The following is a 12,338-nucleotide window of genomic DNA, read 5'->3' on the forward strand; positions in this document are numbered from 1 at the left end:
CCAATGATCAACCATGCCCACTAAACCGTGTCCTGAAGTACCCCGTCCACTTGCTTTTTGAATACCTCCAGGGATGGTGACTCAACCACTTCCCTGGGCAGCCTATTCCAATGTCTGTCAACCCTCTTGGTAAAGAAATTTTTCCTAATATCTAACCTAAATCTCCCTTGCTGTAACTTGAGGCCATTTCCTCTTATCCATGTTCCTGCTCCAGCCCTGTCAGCTATTCAGGAAGCAGTGACCTCACAAGAACCTATACAGTCCATGGGCCTGCTCTGGGCCTATCAGCTAATCAAGCTGAGAGCGACCTCACAAGCACATATCCCCCTATTTGCCATCTACTGGTTGTTGAGGTATTCAGTCTCCAGTGACCTCACAAGCACCTATGCAAGCTTTGCACCTGGTCCTGGCCTATCAGCTACTTTGCCAAAGTGACCTCACAAGCTCCTTCACAAGCCATGAGCCTACTCTTGGCCTATCAGTTACTCAGGCAGCAGGGACCTCACAAGCTCATACTAACCTGTTTGCTATGTGCTCATGTGGTGCAGTGACCCCAGCCAGCAGCTAAACCCCCACCCAGTCACTCACTCACTCCCCCACAGCAGGATAGGGGAGAAAACTGGGAGGGCAACAGTGCGAGCAAAACTCCTGGCTGATGAGAAACATAGTTTAGTAAGTGGAGGGGAAAAAAGGAAACGAAACAAGGGATGGAGAAGCAATCATTCACAGCAGCAGACTGACGCCCAGCAATCTCTCAGCAATGGCTACTGTGGAGAAAGTCTCCTCCCAGTTTTATCTCTCAACAAGACACCATATGGCACGGAATACCTCTCTGGTTGGTTGGGGTCAGCTCTCCTGACTTTGTCCCCTCCTAGCCTCTTGCCCAGCCCCAGCCTCCTCGCTGGGGGGTCAGAACGAGAAACAGAGAAGGCCATGGCATTATGCCAGCACTGATCAGCAATAGTTACAACACCAGTGTGTTATCAATGCTGGTTTAGCCATCAGCACAAAACACGGCACCATACAATGAACTCCATCCCAGCCAGACCCAGGACAATCTCCACCCCTTCTTCCATACCATTTGCATCCTGCTCAGCTCCTGCAGTATTCAATGCATTTCCATCAACCACCCCCACCCCCTTCCCCATCCTTTGACATGATATAAACAGAGTGTACTGGGTTTGGCTGGTGTGGCTCAGGTGGACCCAGGCAAGTCCCAGCCCACTCCTGATTTCTCCCCTCCCTCAGTCATCTGGAGTTTTTTGAAACATCCAATCAGGTCATCAACCTAAAGACAAGGCAAAACATGTAGCACCCGACTGTACCCCACACAAGTCTTACAGGTAGCTCTGAGATCCCCTACAACCATGGGGAAAAGGAGCTCACCACCACCGCCACTCATCTTCTGAGTGCAATACCTCAAAATGAAATTTGCAGTTCACAGGCCCATTGGCTGTTTTTTCTCGTTCATATGGTTCTTCCTGGGCATTCCCTTCGGGTCTTTTCCTCTTTGTCCCCATGCACATGTTCTTCTGAGGTTGGCATTTGGTCCTGGTTTTCTATTTTCACAGCTCACAAGGCCTGTGTCTTGCTGCACTGTGCAAAGCCCAGACTCTGCCCCAGTAACCCTGTATGGCCACCCTGCAGGGCTGGGCTGGGATGTGGGAGCCTCCCAGTCCGGCTCATAAGACTGGGCCTTTCTTTGCACGTGACAGGACTTGTTATGGGGGCGCCTTAGAGGCGTCCTAGAAAGGGGCCATAGTCTTTGGGCATGTTCCAGCTTGTCCATGCCCCACCACCTCTCAGGCAGCCTTCCACCCTCTTGAAGTCCCCCCACGCACATACCAGGCCAGTCAGGGCTTATTCTGCAGCCTGGTGAAGTGGGCGAACCCAGCCTGGCCTTTTCCTTTTGTTTCTATTCACACTTATAATTCTTCACTCCATTAGATCTTAGTAAAGAAGGTTTTATCCATTTCATACCTATGCTTTTGTGGCTATATTAATTTGATTTCTATAGCTTTATAAATGTTCTCTCTCTATATATAAATAGTAAGGTGAACCTTGCCATCAAACTTACTGCACCTTGTCAAAGCAGGGTTAAAACTTTGTTAAATTCCATTGAACTTACTGAACTCTGTCAAATTATTATTTTACCTCAATACAACATACTGCTGCTGCTCTCTTTTGAATGAGGTGCATTCCGCTCTTCTGTGACACTGTGGGAGGCTAAGGTCCTTCTTTTGCACTCTCTCCTGGTAGGACACCTATGAGGAAGAACCTTTTTCTGCTTTGGTCATTGCTGAAAGAAATGGTGAAGGAAGTTCAGAGAGGTGAAACATGGAGGGGTGTGCTTCTGAGTGTATTAAGAGTCCCTAGATGTGCTCTGTGCCTTCTGAAAGGGGAGAAATGCCTTCTTCTAGAGGGCAATGTCGCTGATGCTTGCAGAACCCCTTCTGACTACACAGGTGAGATGTTCCACAGGCATGCTTCTTCCATACTGGGTATTTGAAGGCACAGGCCAGAAAGCCAAGGATGGGTATCACAGCAGACAGAGGAACTGGCAATGAGCCTTTCCAAGACAAGTGAGATGAATCTCACTGGGAAAGTGGGGCTTGTTCCTGGAGTCACTGTTGCAGTAAAGGGTAAAAGAATTTGGCAGAAAATAAACCCCCTTGCATTCCAGCTTATCCTCAGATGTCAGAGGCACTGGGCGTGGCTAGGTTTAGTTTCTGAGTAATGTCCAATTCAGCACTATAAGTCCGGTCATGTAACTGTCATGATGACGGATGTACTTATAGCACACTGCACTCTCGGCTTACCCACGTTCAACGCATGAGAATTACCAAACTTAGGGAGTTTGGTTGCCTTAACGAACTATCACAGCTAGATTAATGAGCAGCGCAGTCTATTAAAGCAACAGTATAGGTTTTTCTGGATTGCCGGTGATAAATAGGCCGTCTGCAAAGTACATGCAAATGTTGAATACAGTGCGCAAAATCAAAAAAGAAAGCGACTCTCTATATAGAGAGAATTTTAAGTTTCCTGGGGAAGTACTCGGTACAGCCGAGTGTTCAAATCTCACCCAGTAGGTGTCCCTATGGGGGGGGAGAGAGAGGCTCAGCCCATTGACTGGTCCCAGAAATCAGCAATGTCCTCCTGACTTGTCTATGATGGTATCTTCCCTAACAGTCTTCCTCTTTTGGGGTCTTTTTGTACTATTTTTTCTTTTAGGTGGAGCTTGAGTGACTCTAGTCATACATACCTTTACTTTGATTGGTATAAAGTTCTCTTGCTTTGCTTTTAAAGGTATATGCTAGAAAAAGTTCAGAGCGCATGCTCCGAGGGGGGGTGGTTGCACCTTGGAGGCGGGTAACTTTTGGGATGGAGGTGTGTTTTGGTAGTATAATGATATTATATAAGCAAAGTTCACCCAGAGGACATGATATAGCGTGTCACTACTCCAGAACTGGGCACTTATGATATAAATCAGAAGTAAGGCCATAGTGTTGACAGAACCCCCATTCTTTCACCTCCTTGCTTCAGTGGATTAAATGCAGGGACCTTCCATTCTTGTTCCAGTAGTTCCAGTTCCCTAGCCCCGTAGTGATGTCACAGAGCCTGGCCGTGGTGTCTCCACTCTGCTCCACCCTCCGTGTTGTTTCTCTTAGAGTCAGCACACCAAGCTCCCCTGCTGTTGCTAACATCTCAGCTTGCAGGTTATGTTGCTTCAGGAATTATTACGGAACAGATCTCTTGCACATCCACTGCATTCCACCCTGGAGGTTTACCTTCCCTTAAGGGGGGACACATATCAGTAAGTCACCTCCAGCAATCACTCCACAGTCACACACAGAAATGTCAGGGCTCTGTGAGGTGTCCACATCTGAGCTGTCCTCATGCACTCCTCATACACACAGGGTGTTCAGAGACACCGGTCCTACCCTTGCATACGCACGGGCACTGCAGTGCAGCAGTCATAGGGTCTCTCTGGCCTCCTCTTGACACTCCCAGAGGCTGGCAGGTGCCTCAGCCCCGCGGTGTATTGCCCTGCTCTGCACACATCGGAGGAGCCCCAAGGCATGAGGAACGGACACGGGGACTTCAGGTCAAGGAAGCACATCCCAGTGCTGCATTCTGTTGGTTTCCCAGGGGACGTTACTCTCAAAGTGAAGTGACTTCAGGACACTGCCATTCATGGGATCCCCAGGAATAGCGGATGGCGTTTGTGCTCACTCAGGTTCGTCTCCCCCCACGCATGCAATTTGCGTGCTTACAACTCATCTGTACACTGCAAACATGGACAACATTATCAGAAGTGAACTGGCCAGAAGGCAGAGATTTTGGAGCATCGCCTGAGGAGGTGGCACATGCCCAAGTGGCACCACCATATAATGAGTTATCAGAAGACTGTTTACTGATGGATCCTGTCGTGTGGTAGGGAACCATCGGAAGTGAAAAGCTGCTGTGTGGAGTCCAAATGACAAGTCACTGAGGCCACTTAAGGAGAAGGCAAGTCAAGTCAGTTTGCAGAAGTGAAAGCCATCCAACTAGCCCTAGATATTGCTGAACGAGAAAAGCGACCGGTACTCTATCTCTATACTGACTCATGGATGGTGGCTAATGCCCTATGGGGGTGGCTACAGCAGTGGAAGAAGACCAATTGGCAATGCAGGGGTAAACCCATCTGGGCAGCTGCATTGTGGCAGGACATTGCTGCCCGTGTAGAACACATGGCTCTAAAGGTACATCATGTAGATGCTCACATGCCCAAAAGCCATGCCACTGAAGAACATCGAAATGATGAACAGGTAGACAAGGCTGCCAAAATAGAAGTAGCTCAGGTGGACCTGGACTGGGAGCATAAGGGTGAGCTATTTGTAGCTCGGTGGGCCCATGAGACATCAGGACATGTAGGGAGGGATGCAACAGATGGGCTCGTGACCGAGGGGTGGACCTGACCATGGAGGCCATCACACAGGTCACTCACAAATGTGAAATGTGCTGCAATCAAGTGAACCACCAGAGTAAAGTCTCCCTGGAACAGAGGGCGGTGGCTGGGTTTTCAATATGTCTGTCTCCTTTGCTAGGGGGATTTCTGTCACCTACAGTAATCATTTCAGTCGTGTCCCAGATACAGTTCTGTGGCCCCAGAGGAGTGGACCACTTCTTCTGTGATTTCACCCCATTGCTGGAGCTTTCACACACTGGCACTGTGACACTCATGCTCTTTGCTGTCATGACCTGCTTTTTAGATCCCATCCTCCCCTTCCTGTTCACATGGTCGTCCTGTGTGCATCAGAGCTGCCACCCTGAGGAACATCTCCCATCTGGCGCAGGCAGAAAGCCTTCTCCACCTGCTCCTCCTGCCTTACTAGGGCCACTGTTTTCTATGGCACCCTCATCCTTGACTGTGTGATGCCCAGAAGAGCTCTCCTGAGAGAGTTTGACAAAGCTCCTTATCTACACCATCCTCAAATCCCTGTTCACTCCTCTTATCTACAGGCTGTGGCCTAGAAAGTTTGGGGGAGGGAGACACTGAGAAAAATGCTCGGGGAAGCTGTGAGCTGCACGGAGAGCCCATGGGAGTTGTGGGCCTGCAGGAAAAGATTGCTTCTGGTTCTCTTTTGAACCAGCCCAGAGGACCTGCACTGGCATGTGGGGTGTCCTGGGAACTCCCCTGCAAGTGTGGGATATGAAGATGGGTTTTCGTGCGTGACACAGCAGAGAGGTGCTGGTGGAGCTGGCTGGTGTCATCATGAGGCATCTCTCAAAATTCTTGGAAGGGGCAGAGAGATCAGGGAGGTTCCAAGATCCTCAGAAAAGGCAAATCTCAAACCCATCTTCAAGTAGGGCAAGAATGAGGATGGGGAGTGTTATAGGTTGGCCACCTTCACCTCAGTCCCTGGCAAGGTGACAGGGAAAATGCTCTTGCAGCCATCTACATCGCTTGAAGGGCAAGAAAAGGATTGCTGAACCCATGTGGGAGGGGAAGGAAGGGCATGCTGTGTACCTGGACTTTTGCAAGTCCTTGGATGTCGTTTCCCGTAGTCTCCTTAGAGCGGATTGTTGACAACTGGACTGAAGACGTAGACGATGCAGTGCATGGGAATTTGGCTGGACAATCAGGATCAAATTCCATCAGTGCTACAAAGTCCTCTGAGGAGCCAGATCCTAGCAGCGTCCCTCCGTGATCAGCAAACTTTCATAAAAGATCATTAAAAGCTGGAAATTAAGACTTTTTCTGCTATTACATAGGTTTCCTTTTCTGCAGAGGCTTCAACATTTTTCTAAAACTTACATTCTGGTCTTGACTCAGTTGCCCGCACAGAGGTGGCCATGGCATCCAAGATGCCCTGTGGTAACTGAAGCAGCCATGTGGGAAAAGCGATGCAGGAATCCTTCGGATGTATGAGTAGGTTTGCAGGCAGGGAAGCTCTGGGGTGGTGCAGGGCATCACCTTCCTCCAGTGCTGCTGGGTAGGCTGTGAAGAGGCCTCTCAAGCACAGCAGACAGTATGTCCCCTTGGATGGTGGCTGTGAGGTCCCTTCTGACTGGTCAGCAGCAGCAGCAGGGAGAGAGATACTCTGAGGTCATGAAGGTCATCAGGAAGCCGCCCTCAACAAGATGACACATTTGGGGAGGTCAGGAGCAGCCTGGGCAAAAGAAAAGGGAGATTTGGTAGAGGGAAGAGGGGCTTGACCAACAGACACAAAAGATTTTGAAGAGGTAAAATGGGTTAAGGGGACGTTGCTGTGAAAACACTGACTGTGAAAACATTCCTCTTAAACCCTTTCACTACCTCTAACTAGTAACCTTAAGCCCCAACCCAACCCCTACATACTTCTCCTCCCCCTCATAATAATCCACTGTCACTAACCTAACTGAGCTTAGGCTATCCCTAACCTCACAGCTTAAATCTAAACCAAATCCCAAACCCGTAACCCCTTACCCTTACACTTACCCTGTTGCTCAGCCTAGCCCCTAGCCTGTACCTCTAGTATTAACATGTTGGCCTTAATCATAGAATCATAGAATCATTTAGGTTGGAAACACCTTCAAGATCATTGAGTCCAACCATTAACCATGCCCACTAAACCATGTCCTGAAGTACCATGTCCACTCCTAGCCCTCACCCCAGCCCTAAAGAAAACCCTAACCCACCACACTCTAACCTAACACACCTTAAACACTAGCCAGGGAACCTCAGCAGAACAGCAAACTCTCTCCCTAACCCTTTGCCTAATCCCTAGCCCTCAAAGGTGAGTTCTAATACCTAATCTACTACCTGAACACCTAATCCCTGAAGCTCTCTCCCATGCTCTGCTGCCCTCATCTTGGTCACCTCTCCTCAACTTTATGTAAGCTGTTTGGCCCCGTGGGATCAGGGCAGGGATCGTGAGGTCCCAGAACAGTCGCATGGCATTGGGAGAGGAATGTGAGGTGACCTGTATCTGATGAGCTCATAGGCCACAAGGAGGAGATGGGTGGGAATGCTATGGTGAGGTCAGATGTGCCTCGGGATCTCATGGGACAGCAGGTTGCACATGGCCATGAAAGCAAGCATGAGGTCATTGGAATCTCCAATCTCTTGGGGTCATTGGCCTTTGGCAGACACATGGCTGGCATGTGGCTATGCCATCACTTTTGCCTGAGAATCTGAGAGCCAGCAGCAAGCATGTGCCTTGGTTGTTGTTCGGTACCTGGAGGTTCTGGTTTGTGACATCCCCAGTAAGAAAGTCACGCAGCCTCGGTGCAGTAGCATTTAAAATGCCATTTGAGAGAGCAAACTCTACAAACAGTGAATAAGGCCAACTACATACAGGGCTGTATTAGGAGGAGCGTGGCCACCCAGGCAAGGCTGTTCTCATCCCTCTGGCCTCGGCACTGCTGTGGCGACATCCGAACTTGCATGTCTGGATGTGGGGTTCCCCTGTCTGGAGGAGCTGGAAGGAACTGGAATGGTCCCAGAGGACATCTGCCAGGATGGGCGTTGGGGCCTCTTTGGAGAGGCTGAGGGACTTGGGCTTCTTCAGCCTGGTGAAGTGGAGGCTCAGGGCATGATGGTAGTAGAGTGCACCTGCTTGAAGGGTGGCTTCAGAGATGATGGAGCTTTTCTTGGTGAAGTGGGAAGAGAAGGAAACCAGCACAAAGCGCAGCTTGGAAGGTTCAGACTGGATGTGTTGAGAAAGAAATGTCACTCAAATGGTAGCCTTGTGGTGCAAGAGGTCACCCAGGGAGAGACCAGATAAGCCCATGGCCTTGTGTTTCAAGGAAAATCCAGCCAGGCTGGAGACACATCCGTGAAGGAATAGAAATGCTGGGGTGAGAGCTAGGTGGGAAAGCAAGATGGACGTCAACAGGCTGAAGGGAAAGAGATAAGGCATGGGACAGGTTATGACAGTCTGCAGTAGAGATGGCCAAGTGCTCTGGCAAGGCTGAAAGGCAGAACAGGTCCAAGGTATTTGTTGTCTTGGCTTTGTCAGCTGCCTCTGCCACCAAGGCCTACCAGGCAAAACTGGTTTGGAGGCTCTGGACTTAGTTTCTTCCTCACCCCTGCCTGGGGAGGCCGGGAGGTGTTGCACAGTTTCCCTACACTTGGCATTGCTCACCCTCACATCCTGCTGACCCAGGAAGAGCCCTGAGCCATGCATGAGGGACAGGATCTGCCTTCCCAGGGCCTGGGGATCAGGGCTTGGCCTTTCTGCTGCATAAAACAAACCAAGGGTTTTCTCAGCATTACAGCCACCTGCACAGTGCTTTTGCCTCCCTGCAATCACAGCCTCCAGTTATCTGCTCTAACGAGTCCCTGGGGAGGCTTTGTCAGGAATGGCCCTCAGTGGGGCCCATTAATGCTTCAAGGTGCTTTGCTTCTGACTTTGACTTCTTGAGAACTTCATTTCAGTCTGCTCTCAGTAGCTGAGGTTCATGTGCTCAGCCTCAAACACACCATGGGGCTCATTAAGATACAGAAGGCCCTAGGAAGCCATTTTTCTTCCTGCAATTTTCTTCAAGTCTTCAAGACTTGTACAGCTAATTAGAAAGACTTCATAGTGTAGTTAAGGAGGAAGATTTCAAAGTGCACCTATACCCATGATTTTTTTCTTTTAAAGGATAGGTTTTTTTACTTTTCAGTATAGAGAAGAGGTGATAGAAGCATTCTCCAAGTGATAATGATCCAGAGTGTCTCCTCTGGAGGTCTGGACAGGTAGGAAAAGCAGTGTCTTGAGGTCTGACACTGTATGGACACCCTTGCTCCTCACCTCTCAAACCTCAGCACTTCTGACATTGGCCACCTGGGGGCTTCCATCTCTGTTCCTTGCCTCAGGCTTCTCCACTGATCTCTACAGCTGGAGGTTACAGCTCCATTGCATCATCTCCCCCCTGCTCTCCTTAGAGAACTGGCTGCACACAGGCCCAGCAGAATTTTTCCTATTTGCAAGCAAAGCAAAGAAAACCATGATGAAGTTTCATAAACAATAAGTCACACTCCTCAACCACATTGCGAAGAACAAGCTGCCCCTAATGAGGCTGCCTTTCTACAAGAGATAGTCTTATATGTTTGTGACAGATACTAAAAAGTTAGAGATAAACACAATTAAAGAATTGGCTAAAGAGGCAATTAGGCTACTGGAGGACAGGCAAGCTCTTAGCTCCCTGAAGCTCAAAGCAGCTGCATAGGGGAGAGGTATCTTGGTGAACAAAGAATAAGGGAAGGAGAGAAGTGGAGCATCATGGAAAGGGCCTTTGCCTAGGCAGTCTGCATCTGAAAAGATGACTTTCAGAAATGGTCATTGTGTCAGGACAGGTGTAACTATGTGAAAGAGTAGAGCAACTAAATACACCGTAGGACAGGCAGAATAGTGGCAACAAAGTTACAGGGGAAGATGGTTATTTCTTTGGAATGTCCCCTTTAAAGTGTCATGGAATTGGTAGGGGTCTCTTGAGAGTGAACACAACCCAATGTTGGGCCCATCTTCTAAGAGGCCAAAAGTGCAACTCAGGGAACCACAGGCTGTACAAGGTCACTTTGATGAGGAATTTGCCATTGAGTGACTCCTCATGGGTGACACTCCTGGGCACCTAAAATAGGACAACTTCGGCATGGCCTTCCAAGGGTAAATCAGGCCTTTCCAACCTGATTGCTGTCATGACGAAGGAAGTGCATTTGTGCATGAGGGGAGCACAGTGGATGCTGTTTACCTCCACTTCAGCAAGACTTTTGGCACAGTCTCCCTCAACATTCTTCTACTCAGGTTAGGACATTATGCTATGGATGGATAGACAAGGAGATGGGCAAAACACCAGTTGGATGATGAGGCAGAGAGCGCAGTGGTGAAGGGGCCCTACCCTACCTGGAGACCAGTGGGACATATTGGGGCATTGTGAGGCTGCACGGGGGAGTCTCCTGGGCGCTGTGCAGTTTAACCCCTGTATCCATGACCCAGAGGAGGCAACTCTCATCACATTTGTTGATGGCACTATATTGGGAGGACCATGCCCGTGCCTTGGGATGCCATTCAGGGGAACCCTAACAGGCAGAAGGACTGTCCTGTCAGGGACTTTGTGAGATACAAGAAAGACAAAGGCCAGATCCTGCGCCTGGGATAGACTAACAGCCTGCAGTGGCAGGGGAAGGGGACTGCCTGGCCAGAGAGCATCTCTGAGGAAACAGCCCTGGTGGTGCTGGGGGACAGAAGGAAAAAAACAATCCAGCAGTGTTGGATGATCCAGGGCTACCTGGTAGCAGAGGTGGCCTGCAGTGTCCTGGAGTGTAGAAAGAAGAGCCTCGCCAAAAGAGTGAGGGAAATTATTGTGTCCCCTGCCCATCACTTGTCAAACCACCTGTAAACTACTGTGCCATTTTGGGGACCCTGGTTCAAGTGTCCTGGGTCTGGCTGGGGTGGGGTTCACTTCCTTCGTAGCAGCCCCTATGGTGTTATGTTTTGCACTGGTGCCTAAACCAGTGTTGGTAACACACCAGCATTTTAGCTGTTGCTGAATAGTTTTTGCACAGCGTCAAGGCCTTCTCTGTTTCTCACTCTGCTCCCTCCCAGCGAGTAGGCTGGGGGTGGGTGAGAAGATGGGACAGAATGGGACACAGCCAGGCCAGCTGACCCCATCTGACCAAAGGGATATTCAATACCATATGAGGGCATGCTCAGCAATAAAATCTTGGGCAGAGGAAGAAGGCGGTGGAGTTTCCTGTCGTTCAAGATGTCTCTTGAAGGGAGACTGTCTGGGTGTCACTCTGCCTGTGGGAGGTGGTAAGTGATTGCCTTTGCATTGCCTGTTGGGTTGGATTTATATTTGGTTTAACCTTTTTTCATTCACCTATTATCTGTTTTTGTCCCAACCCACAAGCTGCACAACAACTCCATGCAGCAGCATGGGTAGAGACCTAGCCAGCTAAGGATTGCTCTGAGGAGAAGGGCCTGGGCAGCACAATGATGCCGTATGAGCCAGTGGGCCTCCCATTTCAAAAGGAGAGCGGAGAAACTGGAGAAGGTCCGGAGGAGGTCTGCCAAGGTGGAGTGAGGGGCTTAAGGCATGAGCCGTGAGGAGAGTCTGAGGGAACTGGGCCTCTCCAGCCTGCTGAAGGAGGCATGGGGCCACCTAAGAAGAGCCTACAGCTACCTGGAGAGATGGTGGAGCCAAGCTCTCTTCTGCAGTGGCCAATGATATGACAACCTTTGGAGCTCTTCTTTGCTCCTCAAAGTCACAGCCAGCCTGGAGGCTGGACTAGAGACTCCCCAACAGTCTTTTGCCCACCAGCCCTTCCAGGAGCCTGTGCCTTGCCACACGCTGTACAAGAAGAGATCGAGTTGGAGGCGAGGGTCTCTACATCATACACTTATTGGACAGTTCAGGGTGGAAGGGAGCTCAGGTGGTCTCTAGTCCAATGCCCAGCTCCAAGCAGGGTCAGCCCTGAGGTCAGACCAGGTTGCTCAGTAAATGTCGGCATCCACAGAGAGAGCTGACACATGAACCAGGCATCTAGGCCACCATTACAGAAATGGAGATGAGGCATTTGACCAACTCCCTGAACACAGCTCTGGGTATGCCACGCCTCCTAGACGTTCCTGGGAACATCCACCTTCTTGTCTACAGGAGTGGGTTCCTTATGCAAGTTTCCTGGCATATCTACAGACCAATAGGATGCTTTTGGCAGCAAACAGAATTGAAAGAAAGCCTGTGACTGGGGTACTATCAGCTTAGTTGCTACCAGAGTGGGAGATGGAGGGATCTCAGAGCTGCCAGGTTCCTGCTGAAGATTTAAGGCCTCTGAGATAGCAGCAGAAGATACTAATTTTGAACTGGCATAGCCTTCAGATCATTTC

The sequence above is a fragment of the Haliaeetus albicilla genome, chromosome 31, assembly GCF_947461875.1.
Source record: "Haliaeetus albicilla chromosome 31, bHalAlb1.1, whole genome shotgun sequence".
NCBI lineage: Eukaryota > Metazoa > Chordata > Aves > Accipitriformes > Accipitridae > Haliaeetus > Haliaeetus albicilla.